Below are 20,176 nucleotides of genomic sequence, written 5' to 3' on the forward strand. Positions count from 1 at the left end.
GGTTGCTCTGGCCTGGGGGCGGGAACCGCTTCGAGTTGGGGCTCACACGGCATACCCCGGGTTTGGTTTGCTGTGTGTTCCCTATCCCCAGGTCCCATTCCGACCGGTGCATACAAATGGAAAGAGGCACACAAAAAAAAAACCATCATGGAAGACTTCACCCCAAAATGTGTCTCAACCTATAATGATGTTTAAAATCGTCTCTTGCTAAGCAAAGTCCAGCTCCTGGGTAGCCGTTCTTAAAATTACCCCACCCCAAAATTGCTTCTAGTCTGGCTTTCACTAGATTCCAACAATTTCCTGAAACTTTATATACCATTGATAAATATCTAGCAGTCACTCTTTATAACACCTAATGAGTTCATTGCGCTGTTTGGTCACCTGAATTAAACATGACCCCCTCATAGGGTTGCGGCAAACTGTTGTGTGTGTGTGTGTGTGTGTGTGTGTGTGTGCGCGTGCATGTGACATTTTGGTTTAATAAAACAACTATAAAGAATTGGCTCAACTGCATGAGGAAATCATATTTTCTTTGGGCAGAATCTCCCACATTTGGTGACATGGAAAACCAGCAGACTCCTCACTAAAGGCAAATCTGGAAGCTGCTTGCAGGGAGAGTTTTCACAGGAAGGGCCCGGGGGGAGCCTTGACTGTGCTCTGGGCCGGGAGTGGGAGCACACGCCTGGGATATTTTCCGGGGAATAATACAGAGGGGACCCTGGTTGGCAGGCCTGGGAGCAGGGACACAGAGCTGGGATTACTGGGGGTGGCACATACAGCCTACTGGGCTTCGCTTTGTGTGCGCCTTTCAGGATGCCTGGTGCTCTGCTAATGTCCTTTACCAAGAGATCGGGAGGGTTGCGTGAGGGCCCTCCCTTATTCAGAGCCAAATTCGAAGGCCAGGCTATTGGATCTTTAGTCTAATCCGGCCTGGTCCGGGCATTGCCGCACAAAATTTAACCACAAAGGAGTGCAATGGTGAGAGTCCCGGTTCCACGTGGAATCGGGGCCCTCCACCACCCTGCCGGCCACAGTGTGGCAGCAGGGCCATGTGGGATTTCGGCGGCGCCCATGGAGATGTGGCGACTACGCCGCCAGCACACCACGCAGCGATCGTGACGTTTCAGTCATGGTGGGCGCCAAGGCAAACCGCAATCCAGCCTCTCCGCAGCCTTGCGAAAGCCCAGGTGTGCTTGCAGCGGGGAAAGAATGTGCTGACTGTGCCTGCTCCTGCCCGGCGCCCGCCCAACCATTGCAGCTACTCTGCTCCCATGCTCTCTGCTCTCAATTTACATACGAATAAGCGGGTTGGCCAGCCAGTCATCCAGGCTCCGCTCCACCCACAGGACTTCCCCACCCAGGCCTACTCATGGTGATGGCTTGCCCATTGTCTGCGCCCTTCCTTTTGTCACTGTTTTGTCGGGCCCCCGCGGGGGCCCTAAGTGTTGTATCGTCTCAGCAGAAGCTGAGTTCATGGGTGGGCATATGACCGCAAGCATTTTTCGAGCTCGCGAGAAACCCTGCTCCACGTGGAAACGGGGCTCTCACCAAACCGCCACATTGCGCGGCGGTCGAACTTGGCTCTGAATAAAGAAGTCGCCCTCATATTCCCGGTTTTATCGCCCACAGGCTCCATCCCAGCCCTCTTGCGGTCAGGTCACGGGTGCTCGACGCTGCGTGGCGGATGCCAAGTTTCAGCATCGGGCGAAGACGAGGGGATGGTGCTTGGTCGGTTATGGGCTGAAAAGCCTTACTTTTCGGGGCGCACACCGGTTAAATACCGGCAGTACCGGGCGGATAGGCGTGCACAATAGGAAAAATCTGCATATTCCTTCCCAGCCTGCCGTTTCTCGGGGCAGGGGGAGGACTTTCCCCACCACTGTTCCAACGGAGCAGGTTTCGTTCGGGGGATCAAATGGGCGCGCGGCAAGAGGGATGGCTTTGAGTCCATTGTGATCCCCGTTCGATCCTTGCCTGGCCCGCGTTGCCTACTTCTTTTTTTCTGGGGCCCAAGTTGCTGTGCAGGCAGTGTGATTTGCACATGTTTCCGCGACAGGCATGCCCTGGCCGCGCCCCGGGGACCTCTCTTTTGTCCTTCAGATCACTCCTGCGAGAAAACACTAGCCTCTCATTGAATTTGAACGACTGGCCAGCCGCGGCCTCTGTTCTCCAAATCTTCCTTGTGTCCTGTCCTGCTTCTCCCTCCCTGCCCCCCCCCCGATCTCAACATGGAGGACACAGGCCACTTCGGGGAGACTTGGCGAAGGACTCCCCAAACCCCCCTGCCGTTTCTGTTCTCCTGACTTTGTGTTTGAGGCACAATTATAGGACTTGCAGGAGAGATTTGCCTTGTGCCAAGAGTGGCGGAGGGTTTCCGGTGAGGCCTGCCGCGGGGCTCCACCATGAATAAGCGACCTGGCACCTGGTTCCAACAGAGCAGGTTTCGTTTGTGGGATTCAATGGGCGCGCGGCAGGCCCCGTGGGGGCAGGTTTTGCATGTTCTCCTCTCAGGGCCCCAAGTTGGTTTGCGGGCCGTTTCATTTGCACATGTTTGCGCGACAGGCATGTATTCGACGCGCCCCAAGCGCCACTCCTTTGTCCTTCATATTTCCCTTTTGTGCGATGCAAGGGTGAAGTCATCCGATGTTAAGATGCGCTCTGCCTCCCCCCCCCTGAATTCCCTCCCCGAAGGTCGCAGCCGAAATATGCATGCTATCAGAGGGGGCTGCCGCACAGGAGTCCCGTAGAGCAACAAGCAGGAAGGCCTGCTTAGTGCCCTGGGACTCCTTGTTCGAGCCCCGCATCGCCGCCCGCCCGGCCCGCCTCCCTTTTTCGCGTCTGCTGAGACCGACGGGTGGGAACCGCGCTGGCGGCCGCCGGTGTCCCCATGAATTTTTCACCGACCGGGGGGGGGGGCGCGACCTGCGAGATCACTCCTGCGAGAAAACACTAGCCTCTCATTGAATTTGTACGACTGGCCAGCCGCGGCCTCTGTTCTCCAAATCTTCCTTGTGTCCTGTCCTGCTTCTCCCTCCCTGCCCCCCCCCCGATCTCAACATGGAGGACACAGGCCACTTCGGGGAGACTTGGCTAAGGAGTCCCCAAACCCCCCTGCCCCCCCTCATGTGTCAATATTGAGCCAGAAAAGGGTTTGCTCCAGGCCTCCCCTGCCTGTGGAGACACGGCAGGGCCGTGCATGGCTCTTCCCAGCCATGGCCCAGCGGAGAAAGGAGCAGCCCTGCCAGATCTGTGTTCCTTCCCCCCCCCCGCCCAAATCCAGGGTGCTGGTTCCAGGCCCTTTGGCCAGATCACCCCCCAGGTGTGCCCTGGACCTCATGTGTCAATATTGAGCCAGAAAACGTTATACCTCAGCCTCCCTTCCCCCCAAATCCAAGTTGTGTGTGTGTTCCAGCCCCCCGGCAAGAGCACCCTCCAGGCTTCCCCAGCACCTTCTGTTTAAAGACTATCCCAGAAAATGGGTTCCCAAAACATGCAGACCTGCTCAAAGCGCAACCCGTTTCCGGATCCAGGACATGTGTATTCAGTGTGCGGAGCCTGTTAAGTTTAAACAAAGCTTTATTTTGCCGACAGACAGGGCTCACCATGGCAGGCGGGAACCCCAGGCCCCCTGTGTCCATTCACTCAACTGTCCATCGAGCCAGACGGCCCCCCCCTTCGACGGCCAAGCACCTGGGCAAAGCTCGGGACACGCGAGAATGCCCTCACTCTTTTTGGCGAGGGTGGACGCGGGGTCGAAGTCCCAGGCTCTTCGCGGAGTTGCTCGGGTGCGTGCGGTCTTCCACGCTGAGTTGCCGTGAGAAAGGCGGCAGGAGACATCCCACCATCCAGCAGGTCAATCTCCTCCTCCTCCTCCTCCTCTTCCTTCCCCGCAGTGGGGCCTGCTGGCGGGAAACCAATTGGAATGCAATAAGCAGTCTTTGCCCCGACCAACCATACTACTGAGCATTGTGGAAACACCGACCAAAGCCCCCATCTAGGCGCCCTCTGTCGACCCAACAGTGACCTCGCAGCGCCCAGTGGGCCGCCATTAGCCACTTACTCCAAAACTGGTCCCGGCGTGCCTGGATTCTCTCATGGGCCAACCCCACAGCCTCCATCCGTCGCTCGGTGTCACTGGCTGAAAGACAGGCGGTGTAACGATTAAGGAATTTCAATCGATTGGTGATGCCCATCCCCAAACCTGCAAGCCGTGTGTCCCTTCTCCCTGGCAATCGCCACCCCCAGCCTTCCCCAGCACCTCTTCTGTCATATTGGGGGATGACCGGGCCCGCTTCTCTACTGACCGTAAAATTGTCTGGACACGCTTCTCGCCCGACCTATGCCGAGTGCAAAAGTGGAACTTGCCCGGGCATGCTGCCGGCCAAGCCCATGCTCCGCTTTAGCCAGCTAGGCCTAGAGAGGAGAAAGGAGCAAGCCTGCAAGCTATGTGGACCCTCCCCAACCATGAGTGCTATGTGCGTCCCATCTCCCTGACAGTTCCCCGCTCCAGGCTGCACCAGGACACACAGCGTGCATATCCGCTGGACTCTTGTTGGTCATATTGGGACGTGTCCGCGCACGCTGCTGGCCCAGCCCATGCTCCCCTTTAGCCAGCTAGGCCTCAAAGGAGAAGGGAGCAAGCCCGCAAGCTGTGCGGCCCCTCCCCAAACATGCGAGCCGTGTGTCCCTTCTCCCTGGCAAGAGCCACCAGTAGCCTTCGCCAGCACCTTTTGTTGACCTATCCCCAGCACCCAGAGTATAGAAGTGGAACTTGCCCGGGCACGCTGCGAGGCCGCAGGCCAATGTCCCCCTTTGGCCAGCTAGGCCTCAGTGGAGAACAGAGCAAGCCTTCCAGCTGTGCGTACCATCCTCAAACATGAGCGCTGTGTTTCCCAGCTCTCTGGCAGCTCGGCCTGCGCCTGGCGCCACACAATCGGCTGTACAGTCGGTTTGTTGATGTAATATTGCCTCTGACAAGCAGAGCTGCAACCTTTTGTTTATGTTCACTTCTGTATCACCATCAATTGCTGACCATAATCATTATAACCATTAGATATCATTTTAATATTTCACAGTTTATTCAATCCTGTTAAGAGCAAGCACAAAAAAATCAGCTCTTTAAAAGTTCTCCTTTTGGAGGTTGGGTGTATAAAAAACATATAAAACCTGCATTGGTACTGCTGCATAGTCCTTTACCTAACCTCTTTCCAAAGTGCAGAATCTTGTGATCTCAATCACATTCTTCAGACGGTAGATGCTAAAATAGCATGCCACACTCCAGAACTTCCTATATAGCAAAATGCACACAAAAGGTTGAACACTGGAAGCTCTCTATCTTGCTTCAGGAGGTAGAACCATGCAGGCAATGTACTGTGCACTGAGCCCGGCTTCTACTGAAATCAATAGAAATGCTTTTCTAGGTTGTGGGACACTTGGGTGCAGACAGGATTTCTAGAACTCAGAGGAGAACCTAACTTTGGAGTGCTGACCAGCCAAATACCAGCTGGTAGAGCTGTGACTGACCCAAGGCCATGCAGCTGGCTTCAAGTGGAGGGGTGGGGATTCAAACCTGGTTCTCCAGATTAGAATCCCGTGGCTCCTAACCGCGCTGTGCGGCCGTAGGCCAATGTCCCCCTTTGGCCAGCTAGGCGTCAGAGGAGAACAGAGCCGGCTTGCAAGCCGCTAGGCTAGGCCTCAGAGGAGAATAGAGCAATAGAGCTTGGGCCGCCCAACAGAGAATATAGTTTGGGCTGCCCAAGCTCCTGGAGTTCAAAGGTGGAACATTCCTGGGCCCGCTGCAGAACACTGCACCCATCGAGGAACAGCTTCCGGGGGCCGCCGCCCACTCGTTTCTTGACAAGACTTACTTCGTGGTCGCTCGCCCAGAAACTCCTTCTCCACCATGTCGACCTCGATGTCCTCCACAACAGCGGTCAAGTTCCTGCGGACCGTGTGGGCGAGATCGACACGGTCAGGGAACAGCGACTCCAGGCGGAACGGCACCATGGTCTCCTCCGCCGCCTCCCGCTCGTGCTCCGTCAGCCCCTTTTCCTCCATGGCCGCGGCCGCCTGCTCCGCCCACTCCTCACGCCAGTTGCTTGGCACCCACTCCGCCATGCTTTGCGACGATGGCGGAGGCACGTCTGGTCGGCAGGGGAAGCCTCACGAGTTTGCGGGGGTTTGCGCGGGCAAACCAACTGCACAGCCAATTGCGTTGCACCACGCGGAGGCCGAAAGCTGGTTGGTCGTAGCCGAAAAAGCGGGAATCGGAGACACCGACCGGGTCAATGCGGCAGGTCAAGAGCTGATCAAGCCCCCCCTAATTCCTGGGGCCTCTGAACGGAAAACCAGACGCAGCCGTGATGGGGTCCACCCGGAGGCACCAGGGGCAGTGCGCCCCTGGATTTTTGGCAAGAAAATTTTTTTTGACAGACATGTCTTAGACCTCGCCCGTGCACTCCCCCCAAGCCCTGGGCGGGCCCTGGGATTTCGGACAGTCCCGTGTGTGTTTCTCACAAACATGTTCCCCCCTCCCCAAGTGAAGACATGTCTGTGTTTGCCTGTGTTTGTCAAAGGCATGCCCTCCCCCAGTGGACAAGCACCAACCAACGGACAGGGCCCCCCGCCCCGCTTCGAAGCCCTCAGGCAGCCGGGCAAGATCCCGGAGTGCGGGGGGGAGCCAGGGGGGCCATCTCTGACACGAAGCCAAACAGTCATCCAATCTTTTGAGGCCCGCGTTGGAGGCCCCCGGACCAGTCCATTGCGCGTCACCTGCTCGCTCGCAAGCTGCAGGCAATAGCGCCATCTAGCAGTCATTGAGAGGTCCACAGCCCCCGGGATGGTAAAAATAGCCGCTCTGTTCTGGGAACTCGCTGGTCGTCAGGAGGGGCACGTGCAGACGCGGACACACAATCACAGGTCTGGTGCGGGCAGGACACGCGCCGAAATTCTGAAACAGCCACGGGCGGGCCGAAACAGACGGGAGCGCGGACACGTGCGCAACCACGTGTAGTTCTTAACGTGTGTTTTGGCTCTTAGTTGTTGTTTTTTTGGAGTAGGGGGAACAATTCAAAATTGGTTTGAAAAATGTTCAGTTATTTTTTTAACATTCAAATTGGAATTGAAAAGGTTTGGAACATGTAAATTCCCATACTAACTTTCCAATCCCTCATCTTTGTTTTATACAACGTAAGCCACCTTGAATCTCAGTGAAAAAAGGGAGTTTAAATTAAAATTAAAAGGTTATTAAAAATAATAAATAAATGTTTCTTTGATTCCCCTGATCCTTGAGAAATGAAGGGGGAAAGCTGTATTGCATTTTTCCTATAGTTCCAACATTGCATATTCTGTTTCCTGTCCTGACTCCAATAGCAGAGTGTGTTCATGTTAAATTGAATTTACCTTTTCTCGCACTGCCACATGGGAGCTGTAGTTCTGAAGTGCATCAGAAGGATGCCAACTGATGAATGCCACTAACTACCCAGGTAAAAACATAATGCAAATATTCTCATTTAGCTGATTTTAAATGGTGCATCCCCTGATGAGGATGACCTGGGAGCTTACACAAAGCAAGCAAGCCAGTAAATTGTGAGTGTGCACCAGCAATGGCCACCCAGCCAGTTTCCATGCTGCATGCTGTCACTGTGTAGGTGCAAAACTACTTGCAATGCTGTTCACTTTCAATTACAAGCAGACCATCAAAGCCAGCATATGAGGTGTTTGAACTGGCATTGTTAACAGAGGAAGTCTGAATGCCAATTGCTTTCTCCCTACAAAGTTCATACCATCTTTCCCTTCAGTTATGTCAATTTAAGAATGCATTCCACTTTCAGAATAAGGTGCAATCTATTATTTCACAGCATTATTTTGAGTTAAGTAATCACTGCTGTACTTAGAGATGCCTTAAAACTGATTATTCCAAGGACAAGTGAAGGTGTAGACAGGGAGTGAAAGGTAGGCGGGGGCAGATATGTGAAGGAACAGGAGGAGGAAGAAGATGGGCATCATAAAACTGGTGGGGAAAGACAAGCAAGAGCTGGGGGGAAAGCAGGTGGTTAAAGCAATATGGCACACAAATGTTACAAAATATGGCATTTACAATTTTGATTTTCTAAGTGATGCATGCTGGCTTGCGATTTGCCTGTTCAAGCCCTATGCCAAGAATATTTCTGAGAAGACAACTCTGCCCCATTAAAGAGTTGACAATTTTTCAAGACTTCTGTTCTACTTTCCACAATTGAAATCTTAAAGTCATTTCCTTCACAGCAGTCATTTCTTTGCTTCAAATGAAGCTGATTAGACAAATGCAATGATTTACCTGAAAACCAAGCCATGGGGATTACAACAACAATGGCACATTAAAAAAAATCCCAGATGACCAATCAAGATGGGTTAAGGACATAGAAGGACGTTTTTGGTTGTGCAAATCATCGATTTCCCTTGGAAAACGTAATACATTATCCTGCATGGCCAACCTTCTGCTCTAACTTTTAATGAAGACCTCTAGTCTAGTTGCCAAAGCAGATACCTACATGCAGCAGGTCTTTTTCCATTGTATTGCTTTTCTTCTAGGATTCTCTTCCAAGGGAAAACTCATCTGGACAGCTCGTTGAAGACCTTTAAAAAGTTATTATTTCAAAATAGGGTTTTAATGCTTGTGAACAACAACATAAGAAATTGATAGCAGAAGTGGGTATCAAGGGATGTGCCTTGGACTGGTTTAAATCATTTCTGATGGCATGGACTCAAAGGGTTGCCAACAGAGACCAGCTGTCTTCAGCGTGGGAATTATCTTTCAGGGTTCCACAGAGTGCAGTCTTATCCTCCATGTTATTCAGCCTCTATGTAAAGCCTTTAGGAGATCTCATTCATAGTTGCGGAATTGGATGCCATCAATCTGCAGATGACACCCAGCGCTACATCTCACTATCCAAATCACTGCAGAAGGCAGCAGAGGTGGGTCACTGACTGACGGCTGTGGACAAATAGCTGAAAGCAAACAAATTGAAACTAACCCAGACAAGATGGGAGTGATGCTGGTTGGAAAGACAGAGATCTTGAAGGACATTATGCTCCCTCCACTTTTGATGGAGTTCGTCTGACCCTTGCAGACTCAGACTCAGAGCCTAGGGGTTATACTGGATCCAGTGCTACTGCTAGAAAAGCAAGTTAAGGCAGCTGCAAATATGCTTTCCACAAACTTAGGCTAGCCTGGAAGGTGCCCCTCTACCTCGACACGGCTGATCTGGCCCCCTGGATCCATGCCATGGTAATATCAAGATTTGACTACTGTAATGCACTGTACACAGGCCTCCCCTCAGATATTCCAAATAGTGCAAAATGCTGCACCTTGGCTACTATCAAAAGTTGGGAGGAACATGGATATTACTGTCAATCTGCAGTCACTCCTTTGGCTCTGTATCAGTTACTGGGCTCAATTCAAGGTGTTGGCTACAACACTCTTCATGGCCTTTGTACACCACACCTCTCTCTATGTTCCACCACAGCAGTTTGCTCATCTGAACGTGACCTTTTGCAGGCCACCTTGCACTTGGGCGAAATCACCAGCTGCCCTGTGTTTTCTCTGTTTATTGAAATGTCTTTGAAATTGACTGTACTAATTCACGCCGTTTAATCTGCCTTGAGTTTCTTTGAGAAAGGAGGATTTATAAATAACATAAATAAATAAAAATGAACAGTGACTTTGGCTTGCTACCAAGTTAAAGAAGCACAAGTACTCTTTTCCACACCCCAAAGAGGTTAATAATCAAGCATTTATCCATGAGTATAGGGAGAAAGCCTAAAGCCTCTTGAGAACAGGAAGTAATTAATGAGACAAGACTGGCACATCATTGGACGTTATGTCATTATAATAATTCACTTGGGTTTTCCAACATCAATGTCTGGTTCCAGTCTTATCTTGAAAACAATGGCACTTTGATTTTGCAACTCCCTTGTGCAAATCAAATCTCTGCTTCTTTAGTTCTGTGTACAAAAGTGAAATTACAGGGAGAACAAGGATCTCTGCTGAAGGGGATTTACTTCCAAGAGATGAACAGGAAAACCTTGCCTGTGGAGATGGTATTTTTAAGGGGAATATAGCACTTTGTTAAGTGGAATGTCAAACCCTAGTTTCAATTCCACTAGCAGCTGAATGGTTAAGGGAAACAAAACAGAATGGCTGCTGAACTTAGTAACATCTGTACTGCTGAGCCAATAATTGCCCCGCTACCAGTCAAACCCATAAAACTTGCTTAGTAAAGGAGAGGGGATAAGCTCTGGGAACAGCATTCAATGACTCTTTGCTCCCTTCCAGCATTTTTTCCCAAACCTCCAAAATTCTCAATAGGCAAAGCCCAGGGTGCTTTTGACTGTCTTGTTCCTGTTGCTTTGACCCCCAAATCCCCATTTTGATTTTGCACCCCCTCCCTTGTGCAAATCAAATCTCTTATTTTTTTTAGTTTCGTGTCATTTTGTTTTCTCATAGCAAATTTTTCCTAGAAAATATATGGATTTTTCAAGGTCATTTGGACAGTAGCATTAACGTAGGTATATATACCTTATGAATTGTGCATGAAAAACACAAGATCAATGAATCTACAAAACCAGCAGCAGATAGTGAAGAATCATAACTAATGACAAAATACATTGTAAAAGAAATGTAAAAGGGAACACTCATTGGCTCCTAACAGGGACTGGCTCACATATGACCACATGATCATGAGGAATGTTAATGTGTATCTAGGATCTGACATTTTAAAATTAAGTAAAATTAAATATGTAATACAATGATGTGTGTGGTACAAATTCTAATTCAGAAAACAAAAATAAAATGTGGCTATGGTGTCCGCCCTCTAGAAAACACCAGGTTACATATCTGGATCGTTCCAAGTTTTTTTGTAGTTCTGAAAGAAGACTCTGTTTGGCCCACCTTGCTATTGGTATAGGACAAGATTAAATTGCATACCCATACGGAGATCAGGCAACTAGTCTCCTGGGTCCTCTGAAAATAATGGCTGATGCCCTGGGGGTGATGGGGGGGGGGGGGACAAGGAACAAATTGTTATTAGTTTCAGAGAAAGATGTATTTATCGTTCAGCACTGCAGGAAATCTATAACAAGTGGAGGTTGACCCTTATACATCATGCTAAAAGAAAAGGCTCCAAGAACTATTATTTCACTCGCTCTGTAGACAAAGCTATTTCTTTTCCTACACCTTTATCATTTGCTAAATTCCTCCCACTCCCTTCCACTTTTAACCCCATAATGTTCTCTTTTTTTAAAAAAAAGGGAGGGGGGCTTTTGTGTCAAGCAAGGGAGTTATTTTTTTGTGCCCTTCAGGGCTTGTTTAATAATTTTTCACTACTGCCTGAGTATAATAAGAGACAAATCTCATCTGTTGAGCTCAGAGAATTTCTTTGGCTGTTGACCCATTATTAGAAAGAAGCTGTCCAGATGACCCTCTGGCTAAATGTGGACTTCAGCGCCTTGGGAAAAGGCTCACACTCTGATCTCTGAGCTATTGTAGTTCTATGGAAATAACTGGCTTACTGGGGCCCAAGTAGCTTCTTTGGCTTTCTCCTAGGGGTACCAACCTCAAAGTAGACTGGGGAGGGTGGAGACTGGGGAGGGTGTGGTTTGGGAAGTGAGGGGCCTCAGCCAGGTATAATGCCATAGAGCCCACTGTGCAGTTCATGGTTCATGGTTCATGGCGTTTCATGAACCATGAACTTTCATGAACTTGCCCTGGTTTGTGAACCAATTTGTTCAGTTCGTGAAAACGTCACTTCTGGGTCAGCAGAAGGTCTGCAGAGAGCCCATTCCCCTCCCCCATAGAATTCTGAAGTGTCCAGGAGGACTGGAAAACTGTAGTTCCCTGGACTCTTTGCACTGGGTGCTTCCAGAAGATAAGGGTTTTTGGCCTTAGTGCCACCTTTGACTTTACCCTCCTTAACTGCTATTTTTGGAAGTTCTTTTTTTGAGAAAGGAAGGGGATGGGGGAACGCTCAGATAATCTAATTTGATTTATTAGCCTAATTGAATTTCAAAAGTATTTTGGTCTGGATCATTAAAATGTTGTTTATTTATAAACACACACATACTACTTTCAAAACTCAGCAACATCACTACTAACAAGGGCCCTGTGTTTGGCTGCGATCCAAGGAGCTACTTTAGACAAGGGATTGGATGCTTCCAGTGGGATTTTAAACCTAAAATTAGTAATACATCCAAGCAATTACATATACACATATACAGAACAGGTGTACTATCTAGAATATCATGAGCAATGCCAGAGCCAATATTTTTAGTGATCCAGCAAAATCATTAAATCTCATATTGTAATATGGAGAGCTGGATCAGTGCTTCAGACTATGCTGTTACAACAGTTATCTATGAACCCTTAAAGTAAGCCAGCATTTCATAGGATCTCTTTGATAAAATAAATCCCATCTTTCTTTGCAGTTCTGCTATTATTGGATGATTGTGTCTGATTATCATAAATGAGGGTCAGAGAAAGTTAGAAATTTAACTTTAGCAGAACCTGGCTTACCGTACAATATAGAATGACAGCAGCCAAAGGAAGAATTTCTATTTGTTGGGTTGGATCCAGAGTATGGGTTCCACTAATGGAACGGAAGGTGCAATTTCTGCCCATTCACCCTTCCTGCTGCCCTTGATTTGCTCCCATACAATTTCTAAGTGTCCCTTTCCCCCCAGAAACAGCATTTGAGAGAGATCAGTGGGCTGCAATAGGAGGAAGGGAGGCAGGAATGTTTTGTGCTGCTGACTGACATGCTTTCTGCTAGATGAAAACTTACGGTCTCTCTAGACGTGCAGGTTTTTAAAGAGTTGGGTTTCCACAGCTATACAGCTGTTAAAATGTAAATGGCTGTTAAAAAATAAAGAAGAGCCCAAAAGGCCTTGGAATGCCTCCTTGGGGGGAGGAGTGGCTCTTCCCTCAAGCCATTTCCCCATGGCACAATAGCATGGTGGAGTCCCCCCTCCCCTTTTTATTGCTCCACATGCACGTAATGCTCTAAGTGGAGCAGAAAAAAACTGGGGGAAACTTCCCTCCTCTTCTCTCTTTCGACATGAGGAAATGGCTTGTGGGGGGAGGGGGGAGCCCCTCTTCCCCTCACAGAGGCATTCTGAGGCTGTTTGGGCTCTCTGGATACGTTTCCAGAGAGCTCAAGGGGAAAGGAAGACCACTGTATAAGTCTTCTATATTTATAGTAAGATGGCAGGATTTGGGTCCAAAGAGACCAACAAGATTTTCATGGTAAAAGTTTTTGACAGTCAAAACTTCCTTCTTCAGATACCATCTGAAGAATACCATCTGGTATCTGAAGAAGGGAGCTCTGGCTCTTGAAAGCTTATACCCGGATAATATTGTTAGTCTCTTAGGGCCAAGCTACACATGACGAATGACACTTGAATGGCAAGTGTATTTCTCCCTGTTCACTTGCCCTCCACTCAATCCACTTGCCATTCAAGTGTCATTCGTCATGTGTAGCTTGGCCCTTAGGTGCCACTGGACTCATCCTAGTGTTTCACTATAGACCAACACAGCTTCCTATGTGCAATTATAGTTGGTGTCATCACTGGCAAACCACTGAAAGAAAGGAGGCTGGCCAGGATCATATTTAGAGTTTGGACAAGAGGTCTCGTAACTGCCACAGTTCCGGAGGCTGAATAGCAGGGCAGCAGCTGTCCAAAAAGCCAGTGAGGGAGCCAGAAGGGAAGAAGGTGGCAAGAGAAAGAAAGCCTAGTTGGTGAGGAGTGACACATTCTAATGGAGTAGTGCTGACTTACTGTAGGTACCGTTTGTCGACATCTGCAATGTCTGCAGACATCAGACCTTGACCCTGGAGGCACTTAAAACTGAGTGACAGACAAGTTTCAAGAACAGTTTCCTAGGAGGGGTGGTGGACCACAGTTTGAGAAAAAAGTCTGATATCTCCATGGATCCATGAAAGCAACTGAATGCTTCTTTGGATCCCAGCTGCGATAAGGAGACATTACCTCGTTGATTTCAATGAGCAATTTGCTTCCCAGTTACTCTTTCAAGATCAGAGTACAATGATACTTTCTTCTTCCTTTTTTGAGGACATGAAGAAGTGTGTGAGGAGAGGAAGCTACCCTTCTCTCCCAATTCTCTTAAATTATGAAAAGACATAAAAGAAACCAGCTCTAAAAGACGCTATTTCTGCATTCTCAAATGATAAGCAAGAAAGAACAGCTTAAACTAAAATAGGTGGGGGGAAGGGGGAGAAGGTCATAAAAAAGATTGCCTCATTGCCTCATAAATAATAGAAACATAAATGTCATATGAACTTTATTTTATGGTGTAGTTGGCCTATTTTTTTAAAAAAGGAGAAAACAGAAGCAAAAGAAGGGAGAGAAGAGAAGGGCTCCCCGTTCTTTCTCAGTGAAGATGGCTATTCATGCTCGTGACATTCCTGACCTAGCATCATCAGCTTTCTATTGGCCAAACGTACTAGGTTTCATATGCTTGTCATTTTCAAACAGAATTGACAAGATAAGGAGTCACTTCACTCAGAGCAGCCTGCTCTCTGTGATAAGCTTTCAGCCTAATCCATATTGGATTTAAGATACCAGAGATAAATTCAAAGCAGTCTGTATAAATGGAACTCGATCAACACCTTCAGCATCCATCCATTCATTCAGAAATACCTCTTCCCATTGTTGCCCTTTTGGACTTTCTGTGTTATCCCAATCCTTGAGCCGTGATGCCTTCCTCAAAACCACTGCTTCTCCAAAGTAGACCCTCCTCCTTACCCCAGTTTTTACAACTTTCCAGTCCAGTGGTTTTTACAACTGGAATGAGCAGCAGAGCAAAAGGATATCAACTGCATTTTCTTATTTATGATTTGTTTAGCCTGCCTTTCTCTCATGAAGGACTTAAGGTGGTTAACAATGATAGCTAACTAGGGTTGCCAAGTCATCCGATCCTCCCAGCAGGAGGTGGAAAACTTGGCACTCACCTTTGTTGCCCCTGGAAGTGCTCTGCAGTGGGCTGATTTCAACCTGTATGGGCCCAAATTGGGCCCATTTGGGGCCAAAATTGCCCTCCTGTGAAGTGCAGGAGCTCTCCAGGGCTTTCTTGGCAGTGCTTCTGTGCTCCATATTGGCCCATTGCAGGACACGGGAGCACTGCTGTAGGGCCCTGGAGTGCCCCTGTGCTTCACAGCGGGCTGATTTCGACCCCAAGTGGGCCCGATTCAGCCCATTTGGGTCCCAAATTGGCCTGCTAGAGCACGTGGGAGCTTGCTGTGCTGCCCAAGAGTGCACTCTGGGAGCTGCATTCCCCTGCCTTTTCCTCCCACCAGCCAGGTAAGTTGTGGCGGGGGAAGCAAGTGGGAGCGAGGGATCCCCTATTCCCAGAAGGAGACTGGTAACCCTATAGAAAACACACACACAAACACACACACAATTTCACACCAACCACTGCTAGCAAACATCTTGTTAAAGAAATCTAACCAAACACCGATTCCTCTTAGAAAATTTTCTGAAATTCAGTGCGGTTCTGACACATTTAGGAAACTTATCGTTTCACAGTGTGGGGCCACCAGGGAGAATGAGCAGTGATCATTTAATAAGCTTGCAAGAGTGAACAGACAAAAGGCTTCAGTCACAGGATCAGAGCCCATGAAGGGCTTTGTGGCCCTGAAAATTTTACAGCATCCTGGACTGGGAGGGGAAAAACTGAATGACCTGCATATCCTTGATTCCTCTGCTCTGCATATTATAAACTGCTATCCTCCGTGTATGGCTAATTTCTAATACAGGAGCGGGGGAGTGGGAATCTGCCAGCATCAGAGTAAGTTGAAGAGTGCCCCTCCCCAACCCACAACTGTGAAAAACAGACGGAAAAATGCAAGAATAGTATTTGTGAAGGTTCATTAAGGTTGTTGAATTCAGTTCATGTTAGCAGACAGATTAGTAAATATAGTAAAGAAAAGAGAGCACACAGTTTGGATACTTCATTAGTTATTCTTTGAAGGCACATCTCCAGGGGAAAAGAGATCTTATCAGAGGAGGACATGGGATATGGACTGAGGAAGCACACCTGTAACTATCAGCGTTAAATGTACTGGACAAGACACAGGAAACTGTCTCAAACAGTAAAGTATTCTTTAGTGATAACATGCAGTTCATTTTTTTTTCATATCACAGAACTGCTTTTTGACTCTTTTCCAGTGATATGAAAGTTGGTCACATCTAAAATATTTGCAACAGCTTTGATTTTAGTCCTTAGCTGTTATGACCCCCCTAGTGCCCTTTGATAATGTTATCAAGTTATAATGATGTGTTATCAAGTTATAATGATGCATTATTAAGAGTGTACAAAGGAATACACTTATTTAAAATGGGACTGTCCAACATATCCCTGGTTTTTTTTTTTGATCTTCACCAATTTCCCCACCTTTTAATTCAAACATCCAACTAATGACTACCCTAAAAGTGATGTACAGGAATGCTCTCAGTGGGTTGTCAAAAAAGGTTGACTTTTCTCAAAGCCTTATAGTAAAGTGTTCAGCTATTACACTCTCCCACCTATGTGCAGGCTAATTAGATTAAAGGTATAAGATCAATCAAGCTGTACTGTCTTGGCAAGATTAATTACTCAAGCCCTCTGCAAATTAATTATTAGCATACAGCTTTGAAGATGGGGAAATCCAGTATATTAAATGAAGGACTCATGGACAGATATGACACACATGTGCATGCAGACACACAAAAATGAAACATGTCCTGACCTAACAGAGATTTATTACTCTTATATGCTCCAATGATAATGTCTACTCCTTGATTTCGAAAATCTTGCTTTATTAGAATTAAATGCTATTCCACTCCAGGGCCTCTCAAGATAAATGTCAGTCTTGCAACATACAAGTTGGTGAGAAGTAAGGAAATACACAACTTTGAATGATAGTTTGGAAGAAAAGGAATGGGATTCTAAGTTTGTGTAGTCACAATCTTTATGCTTCCAAATGCTATGCTATACAAAGACAAGCACATTTTAAAATTTATTTTATTTATGTGCTTACAAAATACCATGCTCACCAAGGGTAAGTGAAAGTGTTTGATTTCAAGGGATATTATCTGCCTTCCTGCATTCTGGTTCCATATAGAAGACATTTATCCACACAAGTACATATGTGTTTTTTCCATGTAGGTCACTGAATCATTACTGCACATTGCATACACAGGGGCTTGGATCCAGCAATCCACACAAACACAATCAGAGTTAGCACCGTTCTATTTGTGTAAGATATTGTGCAACACCTAGCGCTTTCCTTCTGATACGTTATAGAATCCAGAAACTGGATGTACAATGCTTTGTGCAAGTGGAAATACAAGTGGGGATACAATGAGTTTGACTTGGCACAAGTAGGTAGAACAGTCTTTTTCTTGCATTCCTACTTCTGCAAGAGCTCTAGCATAAGGAGAAATTTTATGCTGGATCCAACCTGCTAGTTAAAACTGAACTTATTTTTTATAATTTTGCAGGCCAGCATCAAGGAGGGGAGGGGAGCTGCAGGGGGGGGGGGGAGGAGACAAAATATACAGACAACAATGATGGAGTTAAAAGAGGTCACAACTTTGTTGAATTACAGCTCATGGAGCATTGGCATGAATGCAGCACAGATCTGAGCATCGGCTGACCCGTCTGCAAGCCGATGAACAGCCATGCCCCCTCAGACCCGGGGGGGGGGAAACTATGGGATGACAATTAGGGGAATACCACATGAATGTGAGGGCCAAGCTACACATGACGAATGACACTTGAACATCAAGTGTATTTCTCCCTGTTCACTTGCCCTCCACTCAATCCACTTGCCGTTCAAGTGTCATTCGTCATGTGTAGCTTGGCCCTGAGTGTGCACCCCTGTGTGGATCCCCTGCCACCTGGGAATGAGGCAGACCTGACAGCCCCCAAGCTGGGCATGCACCTGCCATGTGACACTCCTCAGACCCCTTAAGGGGATCCCCATAAGAAGGAAACTGAGCTCTTGGGCCCTGTTTTCCCCAAACAGATCAGTGCCCAGTGCCCCAACTGCTTGCTCTACTCCAAAGTTGTGACAAAAGGGAGGGCTGGGCGGATTGCTGGCCATAAGCCAAGTGCTGATGTCTGTTTGGGACACTGATCTGCAACCTCAAATATGTGAGGTTTGAAGTTTATAAAGAGGGAAGTTTGTACACATTGACTCTAATTCATAAAAACAATTGCTCAAAGATAGCCTTCATTATTACTATATGTAGTACTCAGATTGGACTCTTCTGGAATGCATGTGCAAGTCTAGTTGTCAATGCAAATGAGTCAACTGTGTGGTGGGAAAAATTATCTTGGGGAAATTGCAAAAGGCTGCCATAGTGGATTAATTCAGATGTAAGGGCCATTGCACTCAGCTTACGGAAGTCTTTGATCTGCACCCCTCAACCTGCCTATCTTTTGTACATAATCCGGAAACAATATATATGTCTACAACAAACCTTAAAATCCTTAAGTTAACCATACATCAGGGGAGTTGAAAGGGGGACAGAGAACCAGTAAGACTACAGTCTCCCCAGGTTTGTACACAGAGCAGCAAACCATGGTTTGCCATTATATTGGAATCAATGCCTTGCGACAATAGAATTCTTGACCCTCATAAAGACATCTGCCAAATCTACCTGTAAGATTTTGCTTCTTGTAAAGCCCCTTGTCTCTCCAAAAGAATGCATGTATATGGTAGAGATTGATCTACACTTTGAATACTCTGGGTGTTTTCCATTTAAAAGTTGAGTAGTCTAAAGATCTACGTCAAATGCACAGCTAAAGGAATCCAGATGTGATTATTCTCTACAAACTGCCAACATCATGGGATTCAGCATCAATTATACATGTCAAAGTAGAGCTAGTGAAGTCGAAATCACATTAGGTGGGGGATGCATCTTCACACTGCAAAGCACTAATTATTCTTGGTATTGGATTTCAACCTGAGCTGTCAGATAATTAGTCCTCTAAGAAAAATAGGTGAATCTAAACTCCCTGTAAACTTTTCACAGCCCCCCCAAATATCTATTGCCTGTTCAGCTCTGGTGTAGTGAGATGCATCAACAGCATTCTCTTGTCAGAGTGGATATTATTAGGATCAAACTGACATTGTAGAAGCTTTAAATGGGATGCATTTTTGTCCTCCAGGAATATTTTTTAAAAGATATCTTAAAGAGGTGTTCATAAAGATCAACCAATCATCCTTAGATTTTAAGTTTCAGCTGCACACAACTGTATGTTTTTATATGAGCAACTTTATAAGAACTGATACCAAACAGCTTCCATCACAAACACAACTTTGTGGTTTCAAATCACAGAGAGTACTAACTGTGACAACACTGTTCCCCAAGGTTAAGCACGTGAAATATAAATATCACATGCTTCATTTATATAAGTATATATATAACTTATATAAGCATCATGTAAAAATCATGTAAAATCCATCATTTGTTTCCCATAGAAGTCAGATGCTTCTAAGTATCTCTATTGTTTGCTCCCTTCTTCTGGGGTACACTGCCTTTAAACGTGGAGGTTCCATCTAGTTTTCATGATATATTGGACTTGTAATTTTACATTATATACATTATGGCCCTCACCAGAGTAGGACCCAGTAAACTAGAATTACTGGTTAGAAAAAGTGACTTTCAAGCTCTAAGGATTAAAGCTTTAGAATCATCGCTGAATCATGTATGCAGTTCACATATATAAAGACTTCTGAGTTAGCTCTCATATGAAAGAACAAGGAGCATTCCATTATTCTTGTAAAAACAACCATAGTCTAGACAATTGTATAATAAAAGTGGAGCCCATTTCAAAGTTTAACTAATCCAGCAACTATTCATCTGCAACTTTTAAAAAGGGAAATTGCTACAGCGTGCAAAACAGTTGGAGAAATTTGTGCTCTCCCCTTTTTGCCAATATAAATGCAGAGCTCAAAGACGACTTCTGCAATAACACTGCTTAAACGATTATAAACAATATGTCTTTATTATGCTTTAGCATTGTTTTCTGAATTGCATTCCATATTTCTATAACATTTCTTTTGAGGATTTCTATTTCTTTTTGTTTGCCCTGTCATGTGGATTGTCAGTTTTCCTTTCTATTGAATAAGGA

The 20,176-nt window shown here is 46.7% G+C and overlaps 1 protein-coding gene across 1 annotated transcript in view; it reads right to left on the reverse strand.

The window, feature by feature from the left end:
- The window catches only part of PCDH11X (protocadherin 11 X-linked), an 871,923-nt gene that overhangs the window by 219,233 nt on the left and 632,514 nt on the right, over positions 1-20,176 (reverse strand). The gene's annotated exons all lie outside the window — the stretch shown is intronic.

This window comes from Eublepharis macularius, chromosome 13, assembly GCF_028583425.1.
Source record: "Eublepharis macularius isolate TG4126 chromosome 13, MPM_Emac_v1.0, whole genome shotgun sequence".
Classification (NCBI taxonomy): domain Eukaryota; kingdom Metazoa; phylum Chordata; class Lepidosauria; order Squamata; family Eublepharidae; genus Eublepharis; species Eublepharis macularius.